Source organism: Rhipicephalus microplus, unplaced genomic scaffold (assembly GCF_043290135.1).
Source record: "Rhipicephalus microplus isolate Deutch F79 unplaced genomic scaffold, USDA_Rmic scaffold_12, whole genome shotgun sequence".
In the NCBI taxonomy this organism is placed as follows: domain Eukaryota; kingdom Metazoa; phylum Arthropoda; class Arachnida; order Ixodida; family Ixodidae; genus Rhipicephalus; species Rhipicephalus microplus.
This window is the reverse complement of record NW_027464585.1, coordinates 11695124-11706723: the sequence shown is the minus strand read 5'-3', so window position 1 is coordinate 11706723 and position 11600 is coordinate 11695124. Positions and strand designations below refer to the sequence as shown.

The window sequence follows — 11600 nt, the reverse complement described above, 5'->3', positions numbered from 1 at the left end:
GTGAGAGTGGAGCACGACTGTCTCCGTGGCGTAATTGGCTAGCGCGATGGGGTATTAACCGAAAGGTTGGAGGTTCGAGCCCACCCAGCGGTGGTGCGGCGCTTTTTTTTCTTTGGGCTGATAGCTCTGAAGAATTGTTCTGACGGTGGTGAGAGTGGAGCACGACTGTCTCCGTGGCGTAATTGGCTAGCGCGATGGGCTATTAACCGAAAGGTTGGACGCTCGAGCCCACCCGGTGGTGGTGCGGCGCTTTTTTCCTCTGGGCTGATAGCTCTGAAGAAATGTTCTGACGGTGGTGAGAGTGGAGCACGACTGTCTCCGTGGCGCGATTGGCTAGCGCGATCGGCTGTTAACCGAAAGGTTGGACGCTCGAGCCCACCCGGTGGTGGTGCGGCGCTTTTTTCCTCTGGGCTGATAGCTCTGAAGAAATGTTCTGACGGTGGTGAGAGTGGAGCACGACTGTCTCCGTGGCGCGATTGGCTAGCGCGATCGGCTGTTAACCGAAAGGTTGGAGGTTCGAGCCCACCCGATGGTGGTGGGGCGCATTTTTTTCTTTGGGCTGATAGCTCTGAAGAAATGTTCTGACGGTGGTGAGAGTGGAGCCGGACTGTCTCCGATGCGGAAGTGGCTAGCGCGATCGGCTGTTAACCGAAAGGTTTGAGGTTCGAGCCCACCCGGGAGAGGTGTGTTGCTTTTTTCTTTGCGCTGATAGCTTTTAACATATGTTCTGGTGGTGGTGAGAGTGGAGCGGGACTGCCTCCGTGGCGCAATTGGCTAGCGCGTTCGGCTCTTAACCGAAAGGTTGGAGGTTCGAGCCCACCCGGTGGTGGTGCAGCGCTTTTTTTCTTTCGGCTGATAGCTTTGAAGATATGTTCTGATGGTGGTGAGAGTGGAGCACGACTCTCTTCATGGCGCAATTGGCTAGCGTGATCGACTGTTAAGCGAAAGTATGGAGGTTTGAGCCCACCCGGTGGTGGTGCGGCGCTTTATTTTTCTTTTGGCTGATAGCTCCGAAGAAATGTTCTGACGATGGTGAGAGTGGAGCATGACTGTCTCCGTGGCGCAATTGGCTAGCGCTATGGGCTGTTAACTGAAAGGTTGGAGGTTCGAGCCCTCCCAGGAGTGGTGTGTTGCTTTTTTTTCTTTGGGCTGATAGCTTTGAAGATATGTTCTGATGCTGGTGAGAGTGAAACAGGACTGTCTTCATGGCGCAATTGGCTAGCGCCATCAGCTGTTAACCGAAAGGTTGGAGGTTCGAGCCCACCCGGTGGTGGTGCGGCGCTTTTTTTTCTTTGGCTCATAGCTCTGAAGAAATATTCTGACGGTGGTCAGAATGGAGCCGGACTGTCTCCGATGCGGAAGTGGCTAGCGCGATCGGCTGTTAACCGAAATGTTGGAGGTTCGAGCCCACCCGGGAGTGGTGTGTTGCTTTTTCCTTTGCGCTGATAGCTTTGAACATATGTTCTGGTGGTGGTGAGAGTGGAGCGGGACTGTCTCCGTAGCGCGATTGGCTAGCGCGATCGGCTGTTAACCAAAAGTTTGGAGGTTCGAGCCCTCCCGGGAGTGGTGTGTTGCTTTTTTTTGCGCTTATAGCTTTGAAGATATGTTCTGGCAGTAGTGAGAGTGGAGCAGAACTGTCTCCGTGGCGATATTGGCTAGCGCGATGGGCTGTTAACCGAAAGGTTGGAGGTTCGAGCCCACCCGATGGTGGTGCGGCGCTTTTTTTCTTTGGGCTGATAGCTCTGGAGAAATGTTCTGACGGTGGTGAGAGTGGAGCATGACTGTCTCCTTGGCGCAATTGGCTAGCGCGATCGGCTGTTAACCGAAAGGTTGGAGGTTCGAGCCCACCCGGTGGTGGTGCGGCGCTTTTTTCCTCTGGGCTGATAGCTTTGAAGAAATGTTATGACGGTGGTGAGAGTGGAGCACGACTGTCTCCGTGGCGCAATTGGCTAGCGCGATCGGCTGTTAACCTAAAGGTTGGAGGTTCGAGCCATCCCGGGAGTGGTGTGTTGCTTTTTTTTCTTTGGGCTGATAGCTTTGAAGATATGTTCTGATGGTGGTGAGAGTGTAGCAGGACTGTCTCCATGGCGCAATTGGCTAGCGCGATCGGCTGTTAACCGGAAAGTTGGAGGTTCGAGCCCACCCGGTGGTGGTGCGGCGCTTTTTTTTCTTTGGGCTGATAGCTCTGAAGAAATGTTCTGACGGTGGTGAGAGTGGAGCACGACTGTCTCCGTGGCGCTATTAGCTAGCGCGATTGGCTGTTAACTGAAACGTTGGAGGTTCGAGCCCACCCGATGGTGGTGCGGCGCTTTTTTTTCTTTGGGCTGATAGCTCTGAAAAAATGTTCTGACGGTGGTGAGTGTGGAGCAGGACTGTCTCCGTGGCGCAATTGGCTAGCGCGATCGGCTGTTAACCGAAAGGTTGGAGGTTCGAGCTCTCCCGGGAGTGCTGTGTTGCTTTTTTCTTTGCGCTGATAGCTTTGAAGATATGTTGTGATGGTGGTGGGAGTGGAGCACGACTGTCTCCGTGGCGCGATTGGCTAGCGCGGTCGGCTGTTAACCAAAAGTTTGGAGGTTCGAGCCCTCCCGGGAGTGGTGTGTTGCTTTTATTTTCTTTGCGCTTTTAGCTTTGAAGATATGTTCTGAGGGTGGTGAGGGTGGAGCACGACTGTCTCCGTGGTGTAATTGGCTAGCGCGATGGGGTATTAACCGAAAGGTCGGAGGTTCGAGCCCACCCGGTGTTGGTGCGGCGCTTTTTTTTCTTTGGGCTGATAGCTGTGAAGAAATGTTCGGACGGTGGTGAGAGTGGAGCGCGACTGTCTCCGTGGCGTAATTGGCTAGCGCGATGGGCTATTAACCGAAAGGTTGGAGGTTCGAGCCCTCCCAGGAGTGGTGTGTTGCTTTTTTTTCTTTGGGCTGATAGCTTTGAAGATATGTTCTGATGGTGGTGAGAGTGGAACAGGACTGTCTCCATGGCGCAATTGGCTAGCGCGATCGGCTGTTAACCGAAAGGTTGGAGGTTCGAGCCCACCCCGGAGTGGTGTGTTGCTTTTTTCTTTGCGCTGATAGCTTTGAAGATATGTTTTGATGGTGGTGGGAGTGGAGCACGACTGTCTCCGTGGCGCAATTGGCTAGCGCGGTCGGCTGTTAACCAAAAGTTTGGAGGTTCGAGTCCTCCCGGGAGTGGTGTGTTGCCTTTTTTTTCTTTGCGCTTATAGCTTTGAAGATATGTTCTGATGGTGGTGAGAGTGGAGCACGACTGTCTCCGTGGCGTAATATGCTAGCGCGATGGGCTATTAACCGAAAGGTTGGAGGTTCGAGCCCTCCCAGGAGTGGTGTGTTGCTTTTTTTTCTTTGGGCTGATAGCTTTGAAGATATGTTCTGATGGTGGTGAGAGTGGAACAGGACTGTCTCCGTGGCGCAATTGGCTAGCGCGATCGGCTGTTAACCGAAAGGTTGGAGGTTCGAGCTCTCCCGGGAGTGGTGTGTTGCTTTTTTCTTTGCGCTGATAGCTTTGAACATATGTTCTGGTGGTGGTGAGAGTGGAGCGGGACTGTCTCCGTGGCGCAATTGGCTAGCGCGATCGGCTCTTCACCGAAAGGTTGGAGGTTCGAGCCCACCCGGTGGTGGTGCAGCGCTTTTTTTCTTTCGGCTGATAGCTTTGAAGATATGTTCTGATGGTGGTGAGAGTGGAGCACGACTCTCTTCATGGCGCAATTGGCTAGCGTGATCGACTGTTAAGCGAAAGTATGGAGGTTTGAGCCCACCCGGTGGTGGTGCGGCGCTTTTTTTTTTCTTTGGGCTGATAGCTCTGAAGAAATTTTCTGACGGTGGTGAGAGTGGAGCATGACTGTCTCCGTGGCGCAATTTGCTAGCGCGATGAGCTGTTAACTGAAAGGTTGGAGGTTCGAGCCCTCCCGGGAGTGGTGTGTTGCTTTTTTTTTGGGCTGATAGTTTAGGATATGTTCTGATGATGGTGAGAGTGGAGCAGGACTGTCTCCGTGGCGCAATCGGCTAGCGCGATCGGCTGGTAACCGAAAGTTTGGAGGTTCGAGCTCTCCCGGGAGTGGTGTGTTGCTTTTTTCTTTGCGCTGATAGCTTTGAAGATATGTTGTGATGGTGGTGGGAGTGGAGCACGACTGTCTCCGTGGCGCAATTGGCTAGCGCGGTCGGCTGTTAACCAAAAGTTTGGAGGTTCGAGCCCTCCCGGGAGTGGTGTGTTGCTTTTTTTTCTTTGCGCTTATAGCTTTGAAGATATGTTCTGACGGTAGTGAGAGTGGAGCATGACTGTCTCCTTGGCGCAATTGGCTAGCGCGATCGGCTGTTAACCGAAAGGTTGGACGCTCGAGCCCACCCGGTGGTGGTGCGGCGCTTTTTTTCCTTTGGGCTGATAGCTCTGAAGAAATGTTCTGACGGTGGTGATAGTGGAGCACGACTGTCTCCGTGGCGCAATTGGCTAGCGTGATCGGCTGTTAACTGAAAGGTTTGAGGTTCAAGCCCTCCCGGGAGTGGTGTGTTGCTTTTTTTCTTTGGGCTGATAGCTTTGAAGATATGTTCTGATGGTGGTGAGAGTGTAGCAGGACTGTCTCCATGGCGCAATTGGCTAGCGCGATTGGCTGTTAACTGAAACGTTGGAGGTTCGAGCCCACCCGGTGGTGGTGCGGGGGGTTTTTTTTGGGCTGATAGCTCTGAATAAATGTTCTGACGGTGGTGAGAGTGGAGCACGACTGTCTCCGTGGCGCTATTGGCTAGCGCGATTGGCTGTTAACTGAAACGTTGGAGGTTCGAGCCCACCCGATGGTGGTGCGGCGCTTTTTTTTCTTTGGGCTGATAGCTCTGAAAAAATGATCTGACGGTGTTGAGAGTGGAGCAGGACTGTCTCCGTGGCGCAATTGGCTAGCGCGATCGGCTGTTAACCAAAAGGTTGGAGGTTCGAGCTCTCCCGGGAGTGGTGTGTTGCTTTTTTCTTTGCGCTGATAGCTTTGAAGATATGTTGTGATGGTGGTCGGAGTGGAGCACGACTGTCTCCGTGACGCAATTGGCTAGCGCGGTCGGCTGTTAACCAAAAGTTTGGAGGTTCGAGCCCTCCGGGGAGTGGTGTGTTGCTTTTTTTTCTTTGCGCTTATAGCTTTGAAGATATGTTCTGATGGTGGTGAGAGTGGAGCACGACTGTCTCCGTGGCGTAATTGGCTAGCGCGATGGGGTATTAACTGAAAGGTTGGAGGTTCGAGCCCACCCAGCGGTGGTGCGGCGCTTTTTTTTCTTTGGGCTGATAGCTCTGAAGAAATGTTCTGACGGTGGTGAGAGTGGAGCACGACTGTCTCCATGGCGCAATTGGCTAGCGCGATCGGCTGTTAACCGAAAGGTTGGAGGTTCGAGCCCACCTGGTGGTGGTGCGGTGCTTTTTTTTCTTTGGGCTGTTAGCTCTGAAGAAATGTTCTGACGGTGGTGAGAGTGGAGCACGACTGTCTCCGTGGCACAATTGCTAGCGCGATGGGCTGTTAACTGAAAGGTTGGAGGTTCGAGCACTCCCAGAAGTGGTGTGTTGCTTTTTTTTCTTTGGGCTGATAGCTTTGAAGATATGTTCTGATAGCGGTGAGAGTGGAACAGGAGTGTCTCCATGGCGCAATTGGCTAGCGCGATTGGCTGTTAACCGAAACGTTGGAGGTTCGAGCCCACCCGATGGTGGTGCGGCGCATTTTTTTCTTTGAGCTGATAGCTCTGAAGAAATGTTCTGACGGTGGTGAGAGTGGAGCCGGACTGTCTCCGATGCGGAAGTGGCTAGCGCGATCGGCTGTTAACCGAAAGGTTTGAGGTTCGAGCCCACCCGGGAGAGGTGTGTTGCTCTTTTCTTTGCGCTGATAGCTTTGAACATATGTTCTGGTGGTGGTGAGAGTCGAGCGGGACTGCCTCCGTGGCGCAATTGGCTAGCGCGTTCGGCTCTTAACCGAAAGGTTGGAGGTTCGAGCCCACCCGGTGGTGGTGCAGCGCTTTTTTTTTCGGCTGATAGCTTTGAAGATATGTTCTAATGGTGGTGAGAGTGGAGCACGACTCTCTTCATGGCGCAATTGGCTAGCGTGATCGACTGTTAAGCGAAAGTATGGAGGTTTGAGCCCACCCGGTGGTGGTGCGGCGCTTTATTTTTCTTTGGGCTGATAGCTCTGAAGAAATGTTCTGACGATGGTGAGAGTTGAGCATGACTGTCTCCGTGGCGCAATTGGCTAGCGCTATGGGCTGTTAACTGAAAGGTTGGAGGTTCGAGCCCTCCCAGGAGTGGTGTGTTGCTTTTTTTTCTTTGGGCTGATAGCTTTGAAGATATGTTCTGATGCTGGTGAGAGTGGAACAGGACTGTCTTCATGGCGCAATTGGCTAGCGCGATCGGCTGTTAACCGAAAGGTTGGAGGTTCGAGCCCACCCGGTGGTGGTGCGGCGCTTTTTTTTCTTTGGCTCATAGCTCTGAAGAAATATTCTGACGGTGCTGAGAGTGGAGCACGACTGTCTCTGTGGCGCAATTGGCTAGCGCGATTGGCTGTTAACCGAAACGTTGGAGGTTCGAGCCCACCCGATGGTGGTGCGGCGCTTTTTTGTCTTTGGGCTGATAGCTCTGAATAAGTGTTCTGACGGTGGTCAGAATGGAGCCGGACTGTCTCCGATGCGGAAGTGGCTAGCGCGATCGGCTGTTAACCGAAATGTTGGAGGTTCGAGCCCACCCGGGAGTGGTGTGTTGCTTTTTTCTTTGCGCTGATAGCTTTGAACATATGTTCTGGTGGTGGTGAGAGTGGAGCGGGACTGTCTCCGTAGCGCGATTGGCTAGCGCGATCGGCTGTTAACCAAAAGTTTGAGGTTCGAGCCCTCCCGGGAGTGGTGTGTTGCTTTTTTTTGCGCTTATAGCTTTGAAGATATGTTCTGGCAGTAGTGAGAGTGGAGCAGAACTGTCTCCGTGGCGCAATTGGCTAGCGCGATGGGCTGTTAACCGAAAGGTTGGAGGTTCGAGCCCACCCGATGGTGGTGCGGCGCTTTTTTTCTTTGGGCTGATAGCTCTGGAGAAATGTTCTGACGGTGGTGAGAGTGGAGCATGACTGTCTCCTTGGCGCAATTGGCTAGCGCGATCGGCTGTTAACCGAAAGGTTGGAGGTTCGAGCCCACCCGGTGGTGGTGCGGCGCTTTTTTCCTCTGGGCTGATACCTTTGAAGAAATGTTCTGACGGTGGTGAGAGTGGAGCACGACTGTCTCCGTGGCGCAATTGGCTAGCGCGATCGGCTGTTAACCTAAAGGTTGGAGGTTCGAGCCATCCCGGGAGTGGTGTGTTGCTTTTTTTTCTTTGGGCTGATAGCTTTGAAGATATGTTCTGATGGTGGTGAGAGTGGAGCAGGACTGTCTCTGTGGCGCAATTGGCTAGCGCGATCGGCTGGTAACCGAAAGGTTGGAATTCGAGCCCACGCGGTGGTGGTGCGGTGCTTTTTTTTCTTTGATCTCATAGATTTGAAGATATGTTCTGATGGTGGTGAGAGTGTAGCAGGACACTCTCCGTGGTGTAATTGGCTAGCGCGATGGGGTATTAACGGAAAGGTCGGAGGTTCGAGCCCACCCGGTGGTGGTGCGGCGCTTTTTTTTCTTTGGGCTGATAGCTCTGAAGAAATGTTCTGACGGTGGTGAGAGTGGAGCACGACTGTCTCCGTGGCGTAATTGGCTAGCGCGATGGGCTATTAACCGAAAGGTTGGAGGTTCGAGCCCTCCCAGGAGTGGTGTGTTGCTTTTTTTTTCTTTGGGCTGATAGCTTTGAAGATATGTTCTGATGGTGGTGAGAGTGGAACAGGACTGTCTCCATGGCGCAATTGGCTAGCGCGATCGGCTGTTAACCGAAAGGTTGGAGGTTCGAGCCCACCCGGGAGTGGTGTGTTGCTTTTTTTTCTTTGGGCTGATAGCTTTGAAGATATGTTCTGATGGTGGTGAGAGTGGAACAGGACTGTCTCCGTGGCGCAATTGGCTAGCGCGATCGGCTGTTAACCGAAAAGCTGGAGGTTCGAGCTCTCCCGGGAGTGCTGTGTTGCTTTTTTCTTTGCGCTGATAGCTTTGAAGATATGTTGTGATGGTGGTGGGAGTGGAGCACGACTGTCTCCGTGGCGCGATTGGCTAGCGCGGTCGGCTGTTAACCAAAAGTTTGGAGGTTCGAGCCCTCCCGGGAGTGGTGTGTTGCTTTTATTTTCTTTGCGCTTTTAGCTTTGAAGATATGTTCTGAGGGTGGTGAGGGTGGAGCACGACTGTCTCCGTGGTGTAATTGGCTAGCGCGATGGGGTATTAACCGAAAGGTCGGAGGTTCGAGCCCACCCGGTGTTGGTGCGGCGCTTTTTTTTCTTTGGGCTGATAGCTGTGAAGAAATGTTCGGACGGTGGTGAGAGTGGAGCGCGACTGTCTCCGTGGCGTAATTGGCTAGCGCGATGGGCTATTAACCGAAAGGTTGGAGGTTCGAGCCCTCCCAGGAGTGGTGTGTTGCTTTTTTTTCTTTGGGCTGATAGCTTTGAAGATATGTTCTGATGGTGGTGAGAGTGGAACAGGACTGTCTCCATGGCGCAATTGGCTAGCGCGATCGGCTGTTAACCGAAAGGTTGGAGGTTCGAGCCCACCCCGGAGTGGTGTGTTGCTTTTTTCTTTGCGCTGATAGCTTTGAAGATATGTTTTGATGGTGGTGGGAGTGGAGCACGACTGTCTCCGTGGCGCAATTGGCTAGCGCGGTCGGCTGTTAACCAAAAGTTTGGAGGTTCGAGTCCTCCCGGGAGTGGTGTGTTGCCTTTTTTTTCTTTGCGCTTATAGCTTTGAAGATATGTTCTGATGGTGGTGAGAGTGGAGCACGACTGTCTCCGTGGCGTAATTGGCTAGCGCGATGGGCTATTAACCGAAAGGTTGGAGGTTCGAGCCCTCCCAGGAGTGGTGTGTTGCTTTTTTTTCTTTGGGCTGATAGCTTTGAAGATATGTTCTGATGGTGGTGAGAGTGGAACAGGACTGTCTCCGTGGCGCAATTGGCTAGCGCGATCGGCTGTTAACCGAAAGGTTGGAGGTTCGAGCTCTCCCGGGAGTGGTGTGTTGCTTTTTTCTTTGCGCTGATAGCTTTGAAGATATGTTGTGATGGTGGTGGGAGTGGAGCACGACTGTCTCCGTGGCGCAATTGGCTAGCGCGGTCGGCTGTTAACCAAAAGTTTGGAGGTTCGAGCCCTCCCGGGAGTGGTGTGTTGCTTTTTTTTCTTTGCGCTTATAGCTTTGAAGATATGTTCTGATGGTGGTGAGGGTGGAGCAAGACTGTCTCCGTGGTGTAATTGCTAGCGCGATGGGGTATTAACCGAAAGGTTGGAGGTTCGAGCCCACGCGGTGGTGGTGCGGTGCTTTTTTTTCTTTGGGCTGATAGCTTTGAAGACATGTTGTGATGGTGGTGAGAGTGGAGCACGACTGTCTCCGTGGCGCAATTGGCTAGCGCGGTGGGCTGTTAACTGAAAGGTTGGAGGTTCGAGCCCTCCCAGGAGTGGTGTGTTGCTTTTTTTCTTTGGGCTGATAGCTTTGAAGATATGTTCTGATGGTGGTGAGAGTGGAACAGGACTGTCTCCATGGCGCAATTGGCTAGCACGATCGGTTGTTAGCCGAAAGGTTGGAAGTTCGAGCCCACCCGGTGGTGGTGCGGCGCTTTTTTTTCTTTGGCTCATAGCTCTGAAGAAATATTCTGACGGTGGTGAGAGTGGAGCACGACTGTCTCCGTGGCGCAATAGGCTAGCGCGATTGGCTGTTAACCGAAACGTTGGAGGTGCGAGCCCACCCGATGGTGGTGCGGCGCTTTTTTTTTCTTTGGGCTGATAGCTCTGAAGAAATGTTCTGACGGTGGTGAGAGTGGAGCCGGACTGTCTCCGATGCGGAAGTGGCTAGCGCGATCGGCTGTTAACCGAAAGGTTGGAGGTTCGAGCCCACCCGGGAGAGGTGTGTTGCTTTTGTCTTTGCGCTGATAGCTTTGAACATATGTTCTGGTGGTGGTGAGAGTGGAGCGGGACTGTCTCCGTGGCGCAATTGGCTAGCGCGATCGGCTCTTCACCGAAAGGTTGGAGGTTCGAGCCTACCCGGTGGTGGTGCAGCGCTTTTTTTCTTTCGGCTTATAGCTTTGAAGATATGTTCTGATGGTGGTGAGAGTGGAGCACGACTCTCTCCATGGCGGAATTGGCTAGCGTGATCGACTGTTAAGCGAAAGTATGGAGGTTTGAGCCTACCCGGTGGTGGTGCGGCGCTTTTTTTTCTTTAGGCTGATAGCTCTGAAGAAATGTTCTGACGGTGGTGAGAGTGGAGCACGACTGTCTCCGTGGCGCAATTGGCTAGCGCGATGGGCTGTTAACTGAAAGGTTGGAGTTTCGAGCCCTCCCGGAAGTGTGTGTTGCTTTTTTTTCTTTGGGCTGATAGCTTTGAAGATATGTTCTGATAGCGGTGAGAGTGGAACAGGACTGTCTCCATGGCGCTATTGGCTAGCGCGATTGGCTGTTAACCGAAACGTTGGAGGTTCGAGCCCACCCGATGGTGGTGCGGCGCATTTTTTTCTTTAGGCTGATAGCTCTGAAGAAATGTTCTGACGGTGGTGAGAGTGGAGCCGGACTGTCTCCGATGCGGAAGTGGCTAGCGCCATCGGCTGTTAACCTTAAGGTTTGAGGTTCGAGCCCACCCGGGAGAGGTGTGTTGCTTTTTTCTTTGCGCTGAAAGCTTTGAACATATGTTCTGGTGGTGGTGAGAGTGGAGCGGGACTGTCTCCGTGGCGCAATTGGCTAGCGCGATCGGCTCTTAACCGAAAGGTTGGAGGTTCGAGCCCACCCGGTGGTGGTGCAGCGCTTTTTTTCTTTCGGCTGATAGCTTTGAAGATATGTTCTGATGGTGGTGAGAGTGGAGCACGACTCTCTTCATGGCGCAATTGGCTAGCGTGATCGACTGTTAAGCGAAAGTATGGAGGTTTGAGCCCACCCGGTGGTGGTGCGGCGCTTTTTTTTTCTTTGGGCTGATAGCTCTGAAGAAATTTTCTGACGGTGGTGAGAGTGGAGCATGACTGTCTCCGTGGCGCAATTTGCTAGCGCGATGAGCTGTTAACTGAAAGGTTGGAGGTTCGAGCCCTCCCGGGAGTGGTGTGTTGCTTTTTTTTTGGGCTGATAGTTTAGGATATGTTCTGATGATGGTGAGAGTGGAGCAGGACTGTCTCCGTGGCGCAATCGGCTAGCGCGATCGGCTGGTAACCGAAAGTTTGGAGGTTCGAGCTCTCCCGGGAGTGGTGTGTTGCTTTTTTCTTTGCGCTGATAGCTTTGAAGATATGTTGTGATGGTGGTGGGAGTGGAGCACGACTGTCTCCGTGGCGCAATTGGCTAGCGCGGTCGGCTGTTAACCAAAAGTTTGGAGGTTCGAGCCCTCCCGGGAGTGGTGTGTTGCTTTTTTTCTTTGCGCTTATAGCTCTGAAGAAATGTTCTGACGGTGGTCAGAATGGAGCCGGACTGTCTCCGATGCGGAAGTGGCTAGCGCGATCGGCTGTTAACCGAAATGTTGGAGGTTCGAGCCCACCCGGGAGTGGTGTGTTGCTTTTTTCTTTGCGCTGAT

At 52.9% G+C, this 11600-nt stretch overlaps 2 non-coding genes across 2 annotated transcripts; both read left to right on the top strand.

The window, feature by feature from the left end:
* The first annotated feature begins 755 nt into the window (after positions 1 to 755).
* On the top strand, positions 756 to 829 carry TRNAK-CUU (transfer RNA lysine (anticodon CUU)). The gene has a single exon. It is a non-coding gene; the product is annotated as a tRNA-Lys (tRNA).
* A 5078-nt stretch (positions 830 to 5907) lies between these two features.
* On the top strand, positions 5908 to 5981 carry TRNAK-CUU (transfer RNA lysine (anticodon CUU)). Its single transcript has one exon. It is a non-coding gene; the product is annotated as a tRNA-Lys (tRNA).
* The last annotated feature ends 5619 nt before the right edge of the window (positions 5982 to 11600 follow it).